This window comes from Phasianus colchicus, chromosome Z, assembly GCF_987193195.1.
Source record: "Phasianus colchicus chromosome Z, bPhaCol1.hap1.1, whole genome shotgun sequence".
Lineage (NCBI taxonomy): Eukaryota > Metazoa > Chordata > Aves > Galliformes > Phasianidae > Phasianus > Phasianus colchicus.
Window position 1 is genome coordinate 76,415,020 of NC_143476.1, and position 22,564 is coordinate 76,437,583.

The window sequence follows — 22,564 nt, forward strand, 5'->3', positions numbered from 1 at the left end:
GTAGTGTGTTCTTATTTTGAACTTAATTGTGCTTAATTGGGAGAAAAATGTTGATAACACACTAATGGTTTTAGTTGTTACAGAGCAAGTCTTACACTAAGTCAAGGACATTTCAACTTCTCATACTGTCCTGCTAGAGAGAAGGCTGGTGGTGCTCAAGGAGCTGGTAGGTGCAAAACCTGGATCCAAAGTAGCCAAAGGGATGTCCCATTCCATATGATGTCATAGTGAACAGTGAAATTTGAATGCTGCTGGGAGAGCTGCCATTGTTCAGGGATTGGCTGTGCATCTGTGGTGGGTGGTGATCAACAAGCATCACTTGTTATTTTAATATTTATTTTTATTGCTAATATTATTTATTATGGTGTTCTCATCCTTTTCTATCTTATTAAGCTGTCTTTATCTTAACTGATAAGTTTTGTCTTTCTCCTCTTTTCTTCTCCATCCCAAACGGAGGAATGAACAAATGGTGTGCTGCTTAGCTGCCTGCTGGTTTAAACTGTAATTTAAACTCGGAAATTAAATGCAACTGAATCATTTCAAATTAGCATTTACATGTATAAATAAACTTGTCAGTCGAGGAGCTTTGAACTGCTCAGAGTTTGGCAACAAAAGCCATGAACTATCCAACAAAAGCTTCCAGTAACACTACAGCTATTTAACCTCAGTATCTAGCACTGCCTAGCATCCAACTAGCTTGTGTGTGTCATTGTCAACAAACCTGAATTTCAGTCAAAGAGAATAAGGGTGTTCCAGGAAGCAGCCATTGTGTGAGGCTAGAGCCATTATTTCTGTTTTCTGAATTTGTTTTCCACCTACTAGTCTTTCTGCAAGCTTAGACCACTTAAGTAGTCATTTAATTATGGGAGAGTAATTGGGTTTATAGGCTCTGTTTTTGAAAGAAAAAGAAAATATACTTAAAGAATAATTACTTTTTCGTACCCCATGAACATTACTATTGTGACTTCCCTTATGAAATTATTTTCCCTATCAATTCACAGTAAAAGTGGGAAATTCTTTTCCTGTGCTGACTTATTAAAATTCATGATTCATCATTTGAAACAATTACTTATGAAAGAAAAAAAGGAAGAAAGATTTAAACAAATGGAAAATTAAGTAAATAAATCCAACACATTACTTAAACTGAGAGATGAGATTACAAGGATAGTCAAGGACCTGGGCACAGCAAAAAATAAAAAGCTCCAGCAAGGTTTTCTAAATCCATGTGTCTAAAGAGGAGCCATATGTCTGGATTCAGCCAGTGATTATCCTAGACTGCCTAAGTGGCCATTATAATATCTTCATAACTGCTTTTATAGTAGCAGAAATTCTACTAATATTTAGCAAACCAACAGTACAGCCCAATACTGAAAGAAATTGTATTTAGAACAATATTCCTGTCTATGGCTTATAATGCAAAGCAAACAAGTCATATTTTCTATTGAAATTCAAACTATCCAAGTTTTGTTGTTCTTTTTTGTTTTGTTTTGTTTTCTGGCTTTTACATATTTGTATCTATATATCTATGCATTTTGCACTCTCTAAGAACATGGTCCACATTCAGTGTTATTAAGCAGGAAGCAGAAAAGTATAACAAAACATTTATAGTGAAAATTATGCTTTTTTAAAAACTGACACTACATCAGCTTTACAAGTACGAGACTTTGACAGTTCTGGCACTAGATTTGACTGTAATATCAACAGGTAATTATTTTAAAACTTTGTTGCAACATAAATTGGACTTTTTTATCTCTCAGTTAAGTCATGGAAAATCCAAAATTCAAGGAGCATAATATGATATTCACCTTAAATGTTTGCTGAATTGCTGGCATTTGACCAACAGCACATTCAGATTGTTTAAAAAAAAAGTGATGCAAATGAAACAATTCCTGTATCCTTAAAGGAAGTCGTTTGAGCTGATTATACAGAGTGCAATGATGCATTAATACATCACTGGATGTGAAATGTGTACAGTGTATCACATAATTCTTTATTTAGAGTTTATTAAACAAGCGTTGACCTTCAGTCTTATCATACACAAGACTATATCCTCGTAGTTCGATAAAGTGGGTTGTCAAAGTAAATATTTACACAGCTAGTAAAATAAAACTAGGTTATTTTCACTAATGGTCTATAACAATCATTTATTTTTGAGCAGCTATATTCCTGCTGTCAAGCTGAAGCCCTTTTTGGTGTTAAGAGTGTCCATCTAACCACAGTCCCTGAGGCAGACTACTGATATTTGCCAGTATCATGTAGCTATTAAAACTGAATTTTCTATGATAGCCCTACCATAAACTTTAATATCTTCAGTTAATGAGGGCTCAACTTTTCTCACTAATTGAGAAACCAACCAGAAAACATGGCTTGACATGATGTTGCTGAAAATGAAAGAATACCAGACTCTCCCGGCCTACAGTCCTTTACTTTACACTTTGTCACCAGAATAAGCAACATCAAATAACCAAAGTATGTGCAGCTTAACCAATCACTCAGGTAAAAATTAAAAATAAATAAATCAGCTATTATTGATTACCACTGTTCTTTTCTTGGAGGGGAGCTCACACAACAAAAGCAAGCGTGATAACTGTGGGATCAAGTAAGGCTAAATCAATAGTATAAAGCAGTGTTTTTTTCTATCTCGAATCTTTCTCTAAAATTTTAAAAAATTTAAAAATTCTTTCTATGTTTCAGGTGTATAGAATGAAACATTATATAAAAATTCTTTCACTCTATATAAAAGCAGCACAAATAATGATTCACACTGGGACCTATGTGAGTACATATTTCTACTCTATTATATAAGCCATTTGTTTTTCCCCAGTTTGTTCCATTTGCCCTTTTGTTCCTCAGAGAGTTAGGAATGAAATAGAATTAGGAGGTACTACTTACACAGGCAGCCTCTCTATTTTCCTGTGCCCTAGGGCATGCATGGCAGCACATCTTGCTATAAAGAACCTGTACTACAAGAATTTTCTACTTATTTCATATTGCAAACTAACCTTTGCAGTAGGATTCAGCTATTCAGCAGGAGTAATAAAGACTATTCTTAAGCCTTCATGAAAACACTACTGGAGAGATACTGGTATTTTTGTGATTTTTCTTTTTCAATTTGTATGTTTAGCAAAACATTATAGACCATATACAAGAGCAGAATTTTGACACGAGTGCTCTAAAAGAAAGGTCAGTAAATTCCTAATCTGAGCAATGAAATACATTCAGTGAAATATGTAACAAGAGAATGTGTGTGCACTTCTCAGTGATGCCTTCTTTGTCAGATTATACCTGTTCTTTCATGTACCCAAACAAAATGTGCCACCTCCAGAAATGTAAATTCTCCTTAAAGGAAAAAGAAGGGTGAAAGATAAACATTCCTTACTCACTGACCATCTAGAAATGTTTTCTTATTTTATCAATAATGTTTTTCTTGTATATATATATTTTACTCACTTATATTAAGAACATTTAATTCCATACTAAGAGAAAGAACCTTCATTATGTTCCCTAGTTTGCCACCGTGACAGTGATACTGTGACAGTGGCAAGAGACAGCAAATGTGTTTGAAAATCACTCCAAAGGATATTCTGATGTTCCTCAATGTAAATGGGAAAGTAGAATTTCTAATCAGAGTGAATCCACAGTTACTTTTCATATATTAGTTAATGTATTCTGGGTGGCATAGCAGCTTTCGCAATGTGTTGGCTATTCTGGCAATGGTAGCTTCTGTAAGTAAAATGCATTAGGCATTCACTGGTGATTCTATAGGTGGGGACACATATTATGTTAGCAGAGTACATTATTAATATGATATATCCAGAAATCCATCTCAAAACAGAGAGCTCAGCTTTGTTAATCTGTTAACATCAGAAAACTTTTTCAACTATTACAGCAGTTTGTCCAGGTAGAGTTTATTTATTCAAAATAATTTTGCAAAATAATTAAAATGAGACAGTGACTGTAATGTAGCAAGGTATTTTGGAAAGTCCTGCATTATTATTTTAGTAAGTGACACCCTCCCATACTCAAAGAAAATACAATATTTATAAACATGAAAATAATTTTAATGAGAAGGTACATTTTAATGTTTAATACATAGCAGTGTACACTGTATTCTGATGCTAATTACTTCTCAATGTATTGTATTTTATTTTACTATTTTATTATTTTATTTTACTTTCACAATCTGACTGCAGACATATAAGTTTGCTAATCAGAGTGTAAATGTATATATTCTAAGTAGAAAAGCTGAGAAGAAAATAGCTAACAATAAATAAAAAATTCATAACTCTTTGGCATAATTACTATTCACTAATACACTGGAACAGCAAATTGACATTTCCTGTTCTATGTAGATTGCTCCAAAAGTAATGCCTCCTATTTATTTCCATGGAAATTTCAACAGCTATGAAGAGAACAATAGCACTATTTGATAGATCAGAACAAATTCTTAGCTACGAAACACTATTTTTCAACACAGCCACCATTACTAGCTATACATTTTCACCAGCAACAAAAGCCAACATGCCATGCTCATAAAAATCTAAACTAGCACTATTGCTGTCAGCACTGCTGATGCTCACCACTCATCACCTCACTGGGCTCACATCTACTGTTTGATATTCAGAAATATTCATCAAGTGACAATGAATGTCAGCGGGTACCATCTTTTCTGCTTAGAGGAATTCAGTGACACACCTTTGCCTCATACGCACTTCCCTGTCAGATGCCATTCTGTCAGACTGCCCCTCTGCTGCCACCTGTCACACAGCAACAGAATGTAACAGAATATTGGTGGGAAGGTTTAGCCTCTACTGACATCCCACCAACATCCACCTTTGATGTTGTGGGCCAACATAATAAAATAGGGGGCATTACTTTCAGAGTAGTCATCATATTTGTTCCATCCAGTGATCTAATAAAGTAACTTTTAGACTACACCAGCTGTAAAGTAATGGAATCAATGCAATAGCAACATAACAAAGTACCCTGATGGATAAAAAATCTATTGTTTTCTCCAAACACCATGCAGATCTGGAAGGGAGAAAAAGCTAATTCTATTTCTTAATACTAGTATCCTACAGTAACTTCATTATACTTTAACTGATATTTACAGAATCACAGAATTGTAGGGGTTGGAAGAGACCTCCAGAGATCAATTCCAATCCCCTTGCCAAAGCAGGCTCTGTACAGCAGGCTGCACAGGTAGGCACCCGGGCAGGTCTTGAATATCTCCAGAGAAGGAGAATCCACAACCCCACTGGGCAGCCTGTTCCAGTGCTCTGTCACCCTTACCATGAAGAACTTCTTTTGCATATTGATGCTGAACTTCCTATGCTCAAGTTTATGGCCATTTTCCCTTGTCCTGTTCCCACAGTCTGCTGAAAAGAGGTTGGCCCCATCCCTTTGACTCCCACACTTAAAAACATTAATAAGATCCCCTCTCAGTCTGTCTCAAGACTGAACAGATCCAGGTCATTCAGGCTTTCCTCATAGAGAAGATGCTCCATGCTTTATATCATCTTTGTGGCCCTCCACTGGACTCTTTCCAGATCCCTGTCTTTTTTTAACAGGGGATCCCAGCACTGTGTTCCAGGTGAGACCTGACCAGGGCTGAGTAGAAGGGGAGGATCAAGTCCCATGACCTGCTAGCCACACTCCTCTTAATGCATCCCAGGATCCCATTGGCATTCTGGGCCACCAGGGCACACTGCTGGCTCATGGACGACCTGCTGTCCACCAGGACACCAAGGTTCTTCTCCACAGAGCTCCTCTCCAGCAGGTCATGTCCCAGCCTGTACTTGTTCGTGCAGTTACTCCCTCCCAGGTGCAAGACTCTACACTCGCTTTTGTTAAACTTCATGTGGTTTCTTAAAAATGGAAACCTCATCTGGTTTCCAACAAATGCTTACTTTTCCCTTAGATTTTTCCTCATATTCTCTTTCCAAATTGAGGAGTTATAAGGGTTTCTACACAGGTCAGTTCCTTAGAATATGTTGCTTCTTTTCCATCCCTAGATGAGAATGAAGGAAGGAACTGCATACAAGTAATTGTTCCTCATCCAGGAGAAATAGTGTGGGTGAAATTCTCCAGGAGGAAGCTTGAGGTGGTCACCAAAAGGGCTGAAATTGAAAGTTAGTGACAGGAGAAATCAAAGATCAAACTCCCATTTTATAATACTGCTTTCTCATAATCTTTATGCTGTGATGGGACACTATAGCACAGACAGTCTGAACTTCAGACTTTCCACCTGCTACCCACAGATCACTTATAAAAAAGTGTATGCAGACAGTAGTCATAACTCGGAAATGAAATGCAATGTGCCATTAGCTAAACATGTTCCTCTGTGATTATGAAATAAGTCATATGTTGAAACAGTGCATAGTGAACATAATAAGAAGTCAGCCCAGATCGTGTCAAAAGTATGTATTCCCTTTCATTTTGCCAACAGCTTGCATGTTGATTTTGTTTTGCCTTTTTGTAGGAAAAACACTGGAATCCATTTCCGGCAAAACATTTACCCAGTTGTGCAGTAAGATGCTGGCACACCACTCAGAATAACAAGGAACTTTTTAAGTTTGGAATACGTATTTGGTCTTGAAATTGTGAAAAAAAATATTCTGTATTTAATATGCATTAAATATGAATTGGGGAAGGACTCAAATTCAACTGCTTGAATCTAAAGAAGTCTCATGTTCTATAGTCCATATGATATGTGAGAATAAATGACAGAATAGTCTCCTGGAGTCTATTATAATAATGAATACATATTGTTCTTACAACTCAATTAATGGAGGTTTGTTGTGGTTTAATCTTGCAGGTAGCTAAGCACCACATAGTTATTCTTTCACCCCATGTCCCATCACAGCATTATGATGGAGAGAAGTGAAAAGAAAAGATGAAATTGAACTTCTGGGTTGAGATGAAAATTCTCTAGAAAAGAAAGATAGAAAAGGAAGAGAAAAATGAAAATGGTAGTAATTATAATAATATACACAAACTAAGTAATGCACAAGCAGTTGCTCACTATCCACTGACCCAAAACAGCCCCCAAACAGTTTCTGTGCTCAGGGCAAACATCCCACTGCTTTTCAAGTTTTTCTTCCACATGATGTCTATGTATCTATATCCCTCTGGTCATTTTAGGTCAGCTGTCCTGCTGCTTTCTCCCAGCTCCCTGTGCTCCTTCTGCGCCCCTCCCTGTCAGGACAGTTTGAGAAGCTGGGAAACTGAAATCTTATTGGCTCTGTGCAGCACTGCTCAGGAACTAAAACACTGATGTGTTATAAATACCATTTTCTCTGAAAGCCAAGACATTGCATCCTATCAGCCGCAATGAAGAAAAAATCAACTTTGTCCCTGGTGAAACCAGGAAAATGTTTTGCATTATCTGCATAATTTCTGTTTTTGGATTTTCTCACTCTTTATTATTCTGGATAATCAAGCGTTGCCTTTGTCTCTTGGAGTTACTTGGGTTTTATGTGAGAGTCAGAATGCTGAGTGACAGACTCTAGCTGTATCTTAGAGAAATCTAGACACGCAGAAAAATTGAGCTGAATCTCTATGAGACTATACTCACAGAATCACCAGTTACTTTTGAAAATAGGCTCATTTTTCTTTAAATACCCTACTAATTTGTCCTCCACTGCAAAACTGTATGCAGGTATTCTTCCTGAATGAATGAGCTGACTCTGAGAGAGCTACAAACTGCTGCTGCTGTGGGTCCTTCCTCTCTTTTTCTTTCTTCACGTTGGCCTCCTTCCAAAAAACAGAGTATTATTGGCTGCCTTGTGAAAGACTCATGCTTAGCTGGACTTGCTCTTGCACTGTTCTCTGACATTATGTAAAGCTTAGCCGTACTATCAGGCACTTGAATCTCCTTTACTTTGCTTGCGCTTGCTGTCAGCCACTCTTTCTTGCCAAACATGGAGCACTGCCCAAAATAAATTGCTGCCCATGCTTTGAATTCAGAACTCTGACTGAGTGAAAATCTCAGTGTGATTTTCAGTTCTCCTTAATTTGAGCTGAATGCCAAGCACACCAGCCTTATTCCAAACTTCTGAAACTGGAGTTTGTAATGGAAGTGCAGACGTAGCCCTAACTATTGGCATGAGCAGTATGGCTATAATTATGTAAGGACAAATGGGTAGGAAGAACACAGCATTGAATAGAGAAAAATCTCTTATTAATAATCTCATACGTTTGAGAAAATGACTTTGGAAAAGGAAAAGTTAAAATATTGAGTTAGTAAAGGAGATGAAGAGAAGACCACAGTTCACCCCACTGTCCCTACAATCAAAAGCTAAAACAGAAATTGAATTTCTCTGAATAAAGACTGTGCTAAGTAGTATGTTGTTTCCTAAGGTATGACCAGACTCTGAAAGAATCTGATATGTATACTCTACATCAAATCGGGGTTTTCTTTGTGTTTTGTTTGTTTGTTTTTATTTTGTTTTATTTCCACCTAGGCAATAGCATGTTTTTTTAACTCTACACTTGCTTTCAACAAACCTTTATTATACTAGAATTAGGCTAGCAACACCCTGTCAATAACCCTGTCAACCTATTAGAACAAGCGAATATGTAGATTTAGACAAACACAAATAGATATGTGCATGTATGTCTATGTGTTTTATGGCCAAACTGAAAAACATACATATTTCTTGAGTTGATTGGATGTATTTGTGCGGTCATAAACACATTAATTTGTTATATGAAGGCTTATACTAGCCTCTAAACATACCTAAGAGTTCACAACTTTAGAAGTTTTGAAAAAGAAAATATATCTCAAAATGTGAAATTTTATCACTTTGTTAGCACAGCCACAACAGAATATGCTCCAACTGAGCCTACCATCAAGTATGCAAAATATAACTGACTGGCCCAAGGAGGAAAGACAAAATAATTACTTTATTTTTTTTTAATTAAAAATATATATTTTAAATGCTTCAATACCATAGAGTTTCTGCATGATTCACTTGGCAAATCATAAGCTCTAAAAGGTACAGGAAAAAATAATGAAATCTTTTTAAATTAAAAAAAAGAGTGGTAAATGAAATTCTGATTTCCTTTTCTACTTTCTCAATAGTTTGCATTTTAAGTTACAACAATTTCTCTAATGTGTGTGAATATATATAGATATATGTTTTAAAACAAAGATATAATAAGTAAAATATTTTAGAGAACAAAAATATATATATACTAGGTTATCTGTTTTATTTTTTGGTAAATAACTCAGAAAATGTACCATAAAATAAATTACATTACCTTCCTGATCCAGTGATTTAACAGGACTTCACATCAGCTGCAATGGTTATATTATCTGTTATAGTACAATCATATGTACAGAATATCAGAGAAAGAGATTAACTTTTCAGCTTGGACAAAAAACTAAGCTAAACTTCAGTTCACCATTTTCTTTTGTCCATTTTAAAGCCACTATCTTTAAAGCAGTCTAGTTTATATCCTGGCCTCAATAAATTACATTTTATGCTGGGAGTGGAACTGTTGGCATTGCATAGCCAGTGCAATCTGACAAAACTGCCTTTATCTTACACTACCACTAAGGCCTAATCTAAGGGCTGGAACCTGTAAAGATCACTAAAAGCTGAAATTGAGGCACTGCCACCTTTCCTGAGAATGAATGAAAGCTACTGCTCAAACCCAGAATGCATGGCCAGTCCGAAGATTATGAATTAATGTTTCATGTGAGCATATTCTCATAAAAAAAGAATCATGATAGTCAGAGCTGATAATTAAATAATGTCAATTTAGGCTAAATTTCTCACAGCTTATATCCTTTAGATAGTTTAATTTTGATGATATTGCACTGATACTGCAGACAAAATCTCCTTCTCCGTCTTCCAACACCTCTATAAAAAACATGTAATATCGTCTGATTCAGTTATAAATGTGATAAAGTTCCCAGTGCAGTTGGGGGTCAATATGTTTCTCTATACTGGAATTTAATTTGACCCTTAAATCATTACATCTATAGATGTTTAAAATATATTTGCATATCAGTTTTATACCTGTTGGCAGATAGATTTCTTCTGGCTCCACAGTCACATGGTAGCCTGGAAGGGTCTGGAATATTAAATAAAATTGTCAGGGAAAACAACTCACTCCACAATTGATAGACTGCAAAATCGTTAGTTGGTAACAGCTGTAAAATGAAAGGTACCAGCTGCTCCCTGTGAAAGGAAGAGAATCAGAGAAAGAGATAGAGTGTAGAACCAGAAGATCAATACGTTTACCTGACAAAGAATCCCTTGACTCTTGTCAGTGCCTTAAATTGAGAGATCCTAAAGTTATCACTCCAAGTCTTTTACAAGACAAAGCATCTATGATGATACTTGTGCAGCATAATCCAGGAGAAGGAATCTGTTGCGCACTGAAGAGGACAGATGAAAATGCATAAGAACAAGAAAACAACAGAATAGGACTGATTTAAGCCACGTACATTGCACACCAGTTTAAAAACTGTATGTCAGTGGAAGGCTTTGGATTGCTGCTAAACAGATGGCTAAGCTCTTACATGGAAATGAATTTCACAACACTTTTGCAATCATTTTGCTATGATTTTGCCTACAAAGATACACTTGATTTGCCCATGAATGTATGGCTTGTTTGCTCTTTATTAATAATTAATAATAAAAAATGCTACGTTGTGATTGTAGAATCATAGAATCGTAGAATGGCCTGGATTGAAAGAGACCACACTGATCATCTAGTTTCAACCCCCCTGCTATGTGCAGGGTTGCCAACTACTAGACCAGGCTGCCCAAAGCCACATCCAGTCTGGCCTTGAATGCCTCTATGGATGGGAATCCACAATCTCCTTGGGCAACCTGTTCAGTGCGTCACCACTCTCTGTGTGAAAAACTTCACCTAACATCTAACCTAAATCTCCTATCTCAGTTCAAAACCATTCCCCCTTGTCCTGTCACTATGGTTCTTGGTTCTTTCAAAGGTATATCTTTTAAAATTGTCTTCTATGTGAAAGCTAATCAAATAGACAGAGGTCACTAGCCAGATGGTTAATTCTAAGTTCAGTGAAATAGAGGCAAAATGAAAACAATAATGAAATTGACTCTCAGCTTGTTATTGAAAGTCTCTGTCAGCAAAAGAGCTAGAAAATACAGGCTGTATTAGATTTCTGCATGTTTTTGACTAGGGAAGGAAAAAGGCTGATTTGGGCTGGAAACCAGTGCCTGAGCTGCCACTTTTATCTCAGAGGGTTACAGTGAAGTAGGTTGAAATGGTGAGTTTTTTAATTATCCTCTGTGGTTCATGTCCATGCCACAGATACCAATTTAGAATGTTCTCAGCGGCTTTCAGAACCTTCCAAGTTACTAGTTTGGATAAAATGAGGCAAATTGCATGGATATTGTGTTTAAAATTAAAAATGTTGACTGTGAGAGTCATAGAAAAGAGCATAAGGGTGAGGAAAAAGAACACATTAGCTTATAAAAAAATCCTTATAAATTAAGCTTTATATTCAATTCAAAATAGATTAATAGAAATAGTATTCAAAAGATTAACTTTTACTGTATCGGTATTTTACTGAGATGTTAAAAAAAAAAAGATATCATCCAGTGCAGATTCACAGTAAACTGATAGGATACAAAAAGGCACTTTTTTCCTGTCACATTTTATGAGTATGAAAAAAAAAAAAACAAACCTGCAAATGCATTGCATTACCTTGATCACAAAAATAAAATCCAAGAAAACAAAGACTAGCTCTGAGATTACAGATTGCTGTGAGTGTTTCAGACACTGATGTCAGTGTGGGTCCATAACCTGAGAAGAGATAGATGGCTACCTAGTTGTCACAAGTTTTCTAACAGATTGTGATATTCCACCACAGATTTTCCCAGAATCTCTAGGTACAACTTACTGTCTGCAAGATGAATGTTTTTGTTTAAAATATTTATGCCACTAAGAGAGTTTGCATTCTCATTTAATATACATATAGGCAATGAACTTTATGTGCGATATACATAAACTTCCTATATTTAGAAAAAATGTACAGAATATTCAATGAATGTATTTTTGTGTTGAAACAGCTGGCTGTTACTTCATGTATAAATTATACATATATATAAGTTAATATTATTATATATAATATAATTATATATAATATAACATATATATTATATTATAATATATATAAGTTAATATTTAGAGCCAAACTGTAACTTCTGTTTGGTCTGAACATGCAATTTATACTTGACAACTGAAATCATAGTAGAATGGGGTGTTAACCATGATTAATACATATATGTACAATTATTAGACTGCATATGCAGACAAATTCTGTCTTTACTTATACAAGTTTCATGAAGCTGATCGTCTAAAACATAAAGATGTTTTCTTTCCTCTTGTAAATTGGCTACTTACATTTTTTACACTTTTAGGCAATTGTGAGTTGCTCCTTCTACATTCAACTCTGCTTGCTACAGATACACTGTTTCCTCAGAAAAAAATAATTTAATAGTAATAGTCTATTCAAAATTGAAATGATGTGAAAAACCCACCAAGAATAAATCTGAAGCCAATGCAATATCTTTTTTTTCCTTCTTAAACATATTTTTGGGGGGTCAGTGTTGTTTACTTTGGCTTAATTTTCTACTCCATAATCTGGTTTGAAACATTTTTCTCACCCTCACTGTGAGTTGATATCAGACAATCTTTGAAGGTATGAACTTGGATAGAACTAAGAGGGCAATTTTTTTACATTAGGTTGAACTGTTCTCAACACTGCTAACAAAAATCTTTTGCATTAGCATTAAATATGTGGAATAGTAATATCTTCCCAACTTTCCTCACTGCACTGATTTTGCTGTTGAGGAGGGAAAAAAGATCTCTTCCTGCCCTCTCTTGTGTTATTAACTTCCTGACCCTTCTCCCTTCTCACTATTATAAAATTCTTTTATTAACCTGCATTTTTTGTCCTTTTGTCAGGACTCCTATTAATTATGTCATCTGAGCATGAAGATATTTACAATGCATTCCAAAACTATATTCTGTTTTGTGTCTTGCATGAGGCACGCAGCCTCAAGGGTGGGTATGTGCGTGGATTTGCATGCAGAAAGAAAATCTTTCATAGAATTCTAAATGAATTCACTACTAATTAGTATGGTTAGGTCATGATTGGACTCAATGATCTTGATCTTTCCAACCTGAGTGATTCTATGATTCTATGAATTAGTTCAAGGAAGTTCCTTCTTAAGGAGTTTTATGTACCTAACCACCAGGAGTTGAAGGGTTAGCTTGAAAGCAAATTCATGGTGTGAAAAACGACAAATACTCAATCATGAGTTATATTAAACACTGACAATAGAGGATGAATATTTTCTTAAAATTGGCTAAGATCAAGAAGATAGATATCTACTATGGTAGACATTTTGGAGAAGAAATTAAGACTTCTGCCTAAGTATCTTACTGAATATAAATTCTGAATTCTATATAATGCAATTTTTATATATTACACTAGCAGGAATTGCCTAAAATGAGATCAGTAAATGCATACAGAAATACTCTCTTGGTAAATGAGATTCCCAGAATGATCATACTGGTAAAGTGAAAACAAAACTTTTGTGGAGAAACATTATGCTTTCTAAAGATACTGGAGTTTGAAGGCTGCAATAAAGTAAAGCAAAAATGATTTACTTTATACAATGTACTGATGATCTCATGTGAGTCTTATTCCACAATCAAAACAACATGGTAAAGCTAGATAACGTCCCAGAGAAGGATGACTGGATTACTATAGATACATGGTAGCTTCTGCATCTTCTCGATATGGACACATAAAACTCTTCTATAGAATCAATTAATGTGATCAGAGAATAATAAAAGTCTATTTTCCATAGCAGTAAAACAAAGAAACTTGTTGAAATTGACGGGTAAACAGATCTAAACAAATTTAAATGATTGGTTTTTGTACTGTGAAAAATTGTACCCTGCAACTTATTAACATCATGTTGCATGCCAGAAATTCATATAAACAGAGTTAAAATGTAATTATATGAAGTAACAGAGAAAAGGTAAATGAAAAGTTGATAAATATGATTTCATAGAAAGAAAATTTGTGAGTTTTTTTGTCATGTTCTTATTTGTTTCATCATTCTACATGTGACCAATAGGAGACTCAGGAAGTTCATTATTAAGTTCAGGCATGTCTGCATGTTTCTGCACATGGCAATATCATATATTCTTGTATATGGTTTATTTTTTTTTAATGAAAAATAGCAAGATGAATGTATATCTTCCACATCTCTGAATTACTTCAGTTGTGTTTTGTGATACCTACTAAATTCATTATCTAAGGTATAGAAATTTGCACTCTTCCAATTGCTTCTCTTATTAGCATTTTAATGTTTAATAACACAGTCATCCTATCCATCAAATAATTCTTGTCCACTCTGATATTATTCTTTTCTTCTCTTAGTCCACCTTATGGAGTAACAGAAATAAATTAGTACAGGACCAGACATTTTTAATCCCTTTTATCAGATCATATCACTCTTGAGCACTTACTACACAATCTATTTCTTAAAATGCATTACTCCATGACAAATATATGTATTTTTTTAACAATAGCATAAATTATGAAGGATCAGAGAAGGAGGTTAAATCTTTTCACTTTAACTATTTCATCATTATGTAGATATCATGTTAAGGTTAATGTAAGAGTGTAAGAAGACAAATATCTGCTGTGAATGCATTTTTCCATATAAGTTGCCATCAGAATATGCTACAGGCAGTAAAGAATTATATCCATTATATCCTTGTCTTTTCTTTCTTTCCCTCCCTCCCTCCCTTCCTTCCTTCCTTCCTTCCTTCCTTCCTTCCTTCCTTCCTTCCTTCCTTCCTTCCTTCCTTCCTTCCTTCCTTCCTTCCTTCCTTCCTTCCTTCCTTCCTTCCTTTCCTTCTTTCTTTCTCATTTCTTTCTTTTTTTCTTTCTCCTTTTCTCTTTCTTTCTTTCTTTCTTTCTTTCTTTCTTTCTTTCTTTCTTTCTTTCTTTCTTTCTTTCTTTCTTTCTTTCTTTCTCTCTCTCTCTCTCTCTCTCTCTCTCACTTTTTTGGACAAAAATGTTCTTTAAAGGTCACTCTAATGCTATCTATGTAAAAGTTCTACACTGTGAATTAGTTTTGCGTGGTCTTTTGTACTTTATCAGTACACTAAATTTTTGTACTGAGTATATCTGTTTCCAAAATATCTCCATTGATGCACTGAGCCTAATATGAATGGAATAGGTCCAATGTGCATCTCAGTGCATTCTACAATATCAAATGTAAATTATTCAATAATTAGTTAATGGGGATCAAATTTCAGTTAAGAATATCAGGAAATAAATTTCAACGAAGCAAAAAATCCAGAATCTTTCAAGATTTTTTTTTTCCATCAAGAGTTGTCTAAGAACAAATTAATAACTTTTCAGGACTTTATTCTTTCCACAAATATAACTGACATTTCAAAACCATTAAAAATGAATTTAGAAATATAAATTAGTGAAACTGAACGGAAACATCACTACATAAAATATTCAACCTCTTAATGTAAATAGTCAAAGTTAGACTGTATTGATTGCACTTCAATTCCACATTCTACTTTTTTTTTTTTTTTAACCTTAAATTTGCAGTATTTTCTATACTATTTTAATACAAATATTTAATTTATTAAACTGAGCAGGGGAGGGGGAGCAGGGAGGACCCGGGTAACTACAGGCCGGTGAGTCTCACCTCCGTGCCTGGGAAGATTATGGAACAGATCCTCCTGGACAATATGCTTGATCACATAAAGAACGAGCACGTGATCCTAGATAGCCAGCATGGCTTCACCAGGGGAAGGTCATGCTTAACTAATCTTGTGGCCTTCTATGATGGAGTGACGGCATTGGTGGACGAAGGGAAGGCAACTGATGTCATTTACCTGGACCTGAGCAAGGCCTTTGACATGGTCCCCCATCACATCCTCATCTCCAAACTGGAGGGAAGTGGATTTGACGGGTGGACAACTAGATGGATAAGCAATTGGTTGAAAGGCCGCAGACAGAGGGTGGTGGTCAATGGCTCTATGTCCAGGTGGAGGCCGGTAACGAGCGGTGTCCCTCAAGGGTCTGTCTTGGGACCGGTGCTCTTTAACATCTTTATTAATGACATCGATGAGGGAATGGAGTGCACCCTCAGCAAGTTTGCTGATGACACCAAGCTGAGTGGTGCAGTCGATACGGTGGAGGGAATGGAGGCCATTCAGAGGGACCTTGACAGGCTGGAAAGCTGGGCTCGGGTGAACCTAATGAGGTTCAATAAGGCAAAGTGCAAGGTTTTGCACTTGGGCCGGAAGAACCCCAGGCACCTGTACAGGCTGGGGGGAGTTGTCCTTGAGAGCAGCTCGGCAGAGAAAGACCTAGGGGTCCTGATAGATGAGAAACTTAACATGAGCCAGCAGTGCGCTCTGGCAGCCCGGAAAGCAAATGGGATCCTGGGCTCCATCAGGAGAGGGGTGGTCAGCAGGGATAGGGAGGTGATTGTCCCTCTCTACTCTGCTCTTGTGAGGCCCCATCTGGAGTACTGTGTTCAGGTGTGGAGCCCTCAGTACAAAAAAGACATGGAGATTTTGGAAAGGGTCCAGAGGAGGGCCACGAAGATGATCAGGGGGCTGGAGCACCTCCCCTATGAGGACAGGCTGAGGGAGTTGGGTTTGTTCAGCCTGGAGAAGAGAAGGTTGCGGGGCGACCTCATTGCAGCCTTTCAATATCTGAAGGGAACTTACTCCCAGGAGGGGAGTAAACTCTTCATAAGGGCTGATAATAGCAGGACACGGGGAAATGGTTTTAAGTTAAAAGAGGGAAGATTTAGGTTGGATGTTAGGGGGAAGTTTTTTACTAGGAGGGTGGTTAGGTCCTGGAACAGGCTGCCCAGGGATGTTGTGGATGCCCCGTCCTTGGAGGTGTTCAAGACCAGGTTGGACGAGGCTCTGGGCAACCTGATCTAGTAAAGGTGTATGTTTGGTGGCCCTGCTAGGCAGGGGGGTTGGAACTACATGATCCTTGAGGTCCCCTCCAACCCAGGTCATTCTGTGATCTGTGATCTGTGATCTGTGATCTGTGATTTTCCATTTTTTCTTACTTTTAAATTGACGAAATAGTTTTATTAGGTGAATAAGATAAAAAAGCCCATGAACTTTATTGAAGAAAAATGTTAACTAAACTTAGTATAACCTTTAAAAAAAATTAAGAGACAGAAAGAAGTGGTCATCTGAATAGCATGTTCCGGGACACATTTTGCCATCTATAAACACTTGGTAGTTTTACTTTGAATGTTTATTGATATAAAATTGTATGTACGGCTTGCCATCATCAATCTGTATTCCTGCAATCAAATCAAATATATTTAGTTGATAAGCTCCTGAAGGAAAATACAATGTATACAGGTTGAAGCTTGAAATGAAATAATTTATTCTAATCATGTTTGAAAGATTGTTAGTTTTGCTAGGAAAGAAAGGTCTCATCCTACTAATCCTGAATTATTACACCAATTTCTCTGTCTTTCCTCAGTCCCATATCAGACTTCTGTGGATCTGAAACAGCTTCAGGTTTTGTTTATGTCTTCCTGACAGGACCCTCATCTTTCTTTGGATTCCTAGTACATGGACTTCGTCGAGTTAAAATGATGACATGACCTCACTGGCCAAAAATCCATTACTAAATAAAAGAAAATATTTTCACCTGGAAAAACTTTCACCTGGAGCAGACCAAGGTCCAGTCTCAGAAAATTCAGTTGAATTATTTATAGCAGAAACAAATTATTGAAGTAGAAATCTCTTTCTAAGATGTTATGGTACCTAGCCATTAATGACGTTTTTTGGCACTACTTACATGCTGAACAGTTATCTTTTAACTCCAGACCCATTTGCACGTGCAAAACATGCACTTATTTTAATGCCACTTCTTTTTTCCTTCCCTTGGATGAATATGAATTGATACTTACAATTCAAAACGTATGCGTGTAGAGGAGTTGCATTTCAAATATTAAGGGCAGAAATCAAATATCTATAGCCGTTTCTAAGATTCCACTTATTGCTGTGATAGCCTTATTTTAAATCAACTAAAAATGTTTACAGTTAATTATTTTGGTGCGAAGGATGCTTGCAAGGATGTTTGTTATCATGTTTTCTTCTGACCTTATTATCTGTGTGATATTTAACCTCTGCTTTTTCATGGCTTCAGTGATGTAATATCACAGCATGTTTGCACAGACTGTTTCTGTCGCTGGTTTGTCATCAGTAGTCATTTAATCAAAACAAATTGGTGAATCTTTTCCAATTTTGTAGAAATTAATAACCTTCATTAAAGAAACAAATCTGATCAGAAGTTGCATTACACCTGTTCTGAACTGCAGATACCTTTCCTGATACGACTGAAATGAGTTTTTTTCTGATAGCCAGACAGGTAAAATGTTTCTAAGTATCAAGAACTCAAGTCTTTTTGTATCCCATTATTCTTCTTTGCCAATTTGATTTCTTTTCTTTATTTCTTTACTTGATATTCAAGATGTTTTTCTCTAGAAGGTGTTAGTCCATCATGACACCAGTAAGAGACACTTAGGGACACTTAGACTTTTTAAGGTAACACATAAGATATATAATTATATTTATCAGAGCTAAAACTCTAAGATACAAATAACATGGATAACCTTATACCACTTCACATGGCAGGCTTCCCAGGTGGTGTAGCATCAAACTGGATTCTATCCTTTGCATAGCACATAATGCAGACCTTGTCCACAGCGCAGATACTCCCATTTCCATTTCTCTGATTATTATATGTTATTTTCACTAAGAAAGTCAAACAGAAATGACAGTCACATCTTGCTTTACTGTTAGATATAGACAAGGTGGTGCAGTTGCAGGTAGTGTCTCTGTTTCAAGGAGCTGGCTAAGGTTATCCTGTGGCCAAGAGATTTCTGTAGAACAAGAAAGTCCTGGATCTGCCTCGATTAAGGTTTTTTTTGAATCAGTGACTCTTGAAAGTATGGTGTTCTCTGGTCAGGGTCACTGCACAAAGTTAGAGCTCATTTCAGAGGAGCAGAAACAGCCACTGTATTCATTTTGTGTTGAACAGGGAAGTGATTATCTTGTCTGTTTATCTAAACAAAATATACAGACTATGAATAATAAATCAGGAATGGGTCCCAAATGAGTGGAGACTAACATAACAAAAAAAAATAAATATGAAGAGTGAAATCCTGGGAAAGTACAAAAATACTTTTATAATTCTGATTTTGAATGATTGTGAGTAATCTGATCACAGAAGAATGTTCTCCGTGAGACTGCAGGCATGAGGGACAAAAAAAAAAAAAATTGTTGTTAAGAGGGCTGAAGATGAGAGTTAAAAAAAAAAAAAAAAAAAAAAAAAAAAAGCACTGAAGTTAGTATACTGGTTGTTGAAAGCAAAGAATAGAAATACCCATGAGAAACTTGAAGCAAATAAAGTCAGTCATTCTTTCAAAATTTATGCAGGCTTTAGAGAGGCAACAGTGATATTATTTAAGAAATGATAGGACACCTGGTAAAAGTAATTAATTCCTATCACGAGCAGTCTTGTCTAGACAAAACAGTATAAATTTGTTTATCTAGAGTAAAACCAAAAGGTGGATGCAGGCTTGCCCAGATTCTGTACTTGCAGCACTGATTTTTATTTCCGTGTTATGTTTGATAGCACCACTGTTTCATCACAGTGTATCACAGAATTTAAAACACTATTATGGTTACTTAATTATTTCATTAGGTATATCTAGGTTTATTTTCTACTTTCAAAAAGAAGTAAAATGACTGGAAAAAATTCCCATTTATTAAAGTAATATGCTGGACTGGAATAAAACACTTGCTTACTCATTTTTTATTGCCTTTCTTGAAATTATATATGCTATCAACTTCATTTAAATTTTAAGTTTAAGGCTAAGCAAGCTTTGGCTTCTAAGGACTAAGTTTCATGGTAGTACATAATGAAAAACCTGTGAAAATAAGAACACTGAAATGTAAACTGCAACTCACACCCCACAGGCTTTTTTCCTAGAAGGCAGAGCTGCACTCACCTTGGCCACTTCTTTCCCTAGAGAGAGTTCTCTCTTTGTCTACCTTTACAGGAACATCAAAAACGGACTTCCCTTGTGTGCTGCTAAAGAAGGCTGGAAGGAGAAGATACATTCTTAACGTGTTGTGTTGGAGTTAGATTAGTATTGCTTGTCTTTTAAAAGAAGGACGTCTTGGTAAGCTTCAGCTGGGAGGCTGTTATGGTTTGAGATCAAAATGGCAGTCTGCTGCTAAATGAATTCAGATGCCAAAGCATTTATGTGCACGAATATGTTTGATGTTAAAAAGTCATATGACCTCCCTGTTCCATGGGAAATACAGCAAAGCCAATACAGAAGGTCATGGACTGACACAGAAGTACAAGCTGGTAGCCAGCAGACTGCATGTTTGCTCCCAACATCAAAATTCACACACCAACAACTCTCACACATCCAGCAGTCCCAGTGCTTACAGGGTAGGGCAGACATCACAGGACATCCAAAGCTGTAAGAAACCCGTAAAAATCACTGTGTCCAACTTCTGGATTCACACAGTACCACCCAAAGTTCAAAGCATATTTCTGAGAGTGCTGTCCAAACACTTGAAACTCTGGCAGCGAGGGGCCATGACACTGCCCTGGGGAGCCTGTTCCAGAGCATGACCACCCTTTGGTGAAGAACCTTTCTCTGGCACCCTCTTGATCCTCCTCACATAGCCCCATGCTGTTCCCTTGGACTCTCACTGCCACCAGAGAGCAGAGCTCAGTGTTGCCTCTCTGGTTCCTGTGAGGAGCAGCAGCCACCATGAGGCCTCCCTCCACTCCTCTGCTACCATATGGGCACACACAACCTGACCTTCTGTGAGGTCCTCCATACACACCACATGCTACTCAAGGGCACCTGAGCTAGGACACACCACTTCAGCCTCAGTCAATTTTAATGGAAAACACCACCATGTTCCTCTCCTTCTTCCCCCACCTAGGAACAGCATCTGTGCATCAGGACATATACATAGCTTTAAATATCTGTGACCTCAGTTGGTAAAGCCATGGTGCTGTCATTACTGGCCCATTATATCTTCCATACTGAATACTGTATGGAAGAGCTCAGAGTGATACAGCTAACACTGAAATTAAACCCCGTCCACAGTGAAAACTTATGATGTGACATACACTGCAATTGTAAAATATTATTGTTGGGGAACCTACAGAGTATTGTGGATTTTAATAATGGAAAACAGATTTAGAGATTGATGATGAGATAATGATTAGTGGCTGCTTGTCCCATTGTGTGGATCACTGTCTTATTGATTAATAAAAACTGCATACTCTGCCAGCAATGCAATTAAGGTAATAATTTGAGAGGCATTCTGGAAAATAACCACAGCTGATAAATTTCACTTTTTTATAAGACAGCAACTTTATAAAAACTAGCAGTTTCCTTGATGCTCTTTCATGTTTTCCACTCATTTATTTTGTGCCAGAAAAAAGAAAGAGAAGACAGTAGCAAAAATGCCTGAATGTCTCTCTGGCCAAACTTAGAGTAAATGTTGCTCTAATATTCACTGATAGATATTTTCTACTTTTAGGCTTGCTACTTAAAGTTCTATCTTTTGTTTACTCTGAATGTGTCTCTTTTGAAGCTTCAGTCTGATGGTACACCAGTCATAATAGGATGTCAAAGTAACCTAAATGGAGTGAATGCTCTCTGGAATATGTACATGGTATTGCATTGTGAATGAGTAAAAATAAATACAGTGCTTTTAATGGAAGATGCTCAAGGTATTCTTTTGTGTCCTTTTCATGAAGAACAATCTTTACTTACCAAACAAGGAAAGCAGAAGACAAATATTGTTATCCAAGTGACACCCAAGACAGCACTGCAACTCTAAGCCTTTGATCAATTTGGATTCTGTATAGAAAGTCTTATTAGAGCAACAGTCTCAATATTGCCAAACAGAAATAAGGATCAGAGCTGGGACTAGTTCCTAGAAATATAAGAAGGAAAAGACAGCAGATAACAATGTAAGATGAGTATAATGAGTAAGATGAGAGGGTGTTGTTCACAGGAAAATGAATAGTATGACATAGACTCTCCATTTCAGTTTGTCCTCTATTGTAATGGGTTTAACAATTTTTTTTCTTTATTTATTCCTATATTTCAAGGGCTAAAAAAGTGAAGTAGCAGAAATAATGATAGGAAATGTTACAAGTGTAATATGCACACACTAAGTATTTACATGTAATGAAAAATTATAACAGATTAAAATAAAAGGTGCTCTAAGTTGAAGAAATCTCAGTGCACAAAACGATGTTGTACAGGAAATCCTTTACTGGAAAACTAAGTCTTCGGTATTTTCTCTGGCAGTATCAACCTACTGTCAATATGCACAAGACTTTTTATTTCTTTAAAACTCTTGTTCTAAAGAATCATAGAATCACAGAATCATAGAATCACAAGGTTGGAAAGCACCGACAAGATCATGT

At 36.4% G+C, this 22,564-nt stretch overlaps 1 long non-coding RNA gene across 2 annotated transcripts; it reads left to right on the top strand.

Annotated features, from left to right (window-relative positions):
• Positions 1-219: 219 nt before the first annotated feature.
• LOC116239360 (uncharacterized) lies at positions 220-17,750 on the top strand. Of its 2 annotated transcripts, none has more exons than XR_004169105.2 (3): positions 220-294; positions 2,695-2,775; positions 17,564-17,750. It is a non-coding gene; the product is annotated as an uncharacterized LOC116239360 (long non-coding RNA). The 2 variants fall into 2 exon arrangements; XR_004169106.2 differs by having other exon boundaries at positions 223-294; positions 17,626-17,750.
• The last annotated feature ends 4,814 nt before the right edge of the window (positions 17,751-22,564 follow it).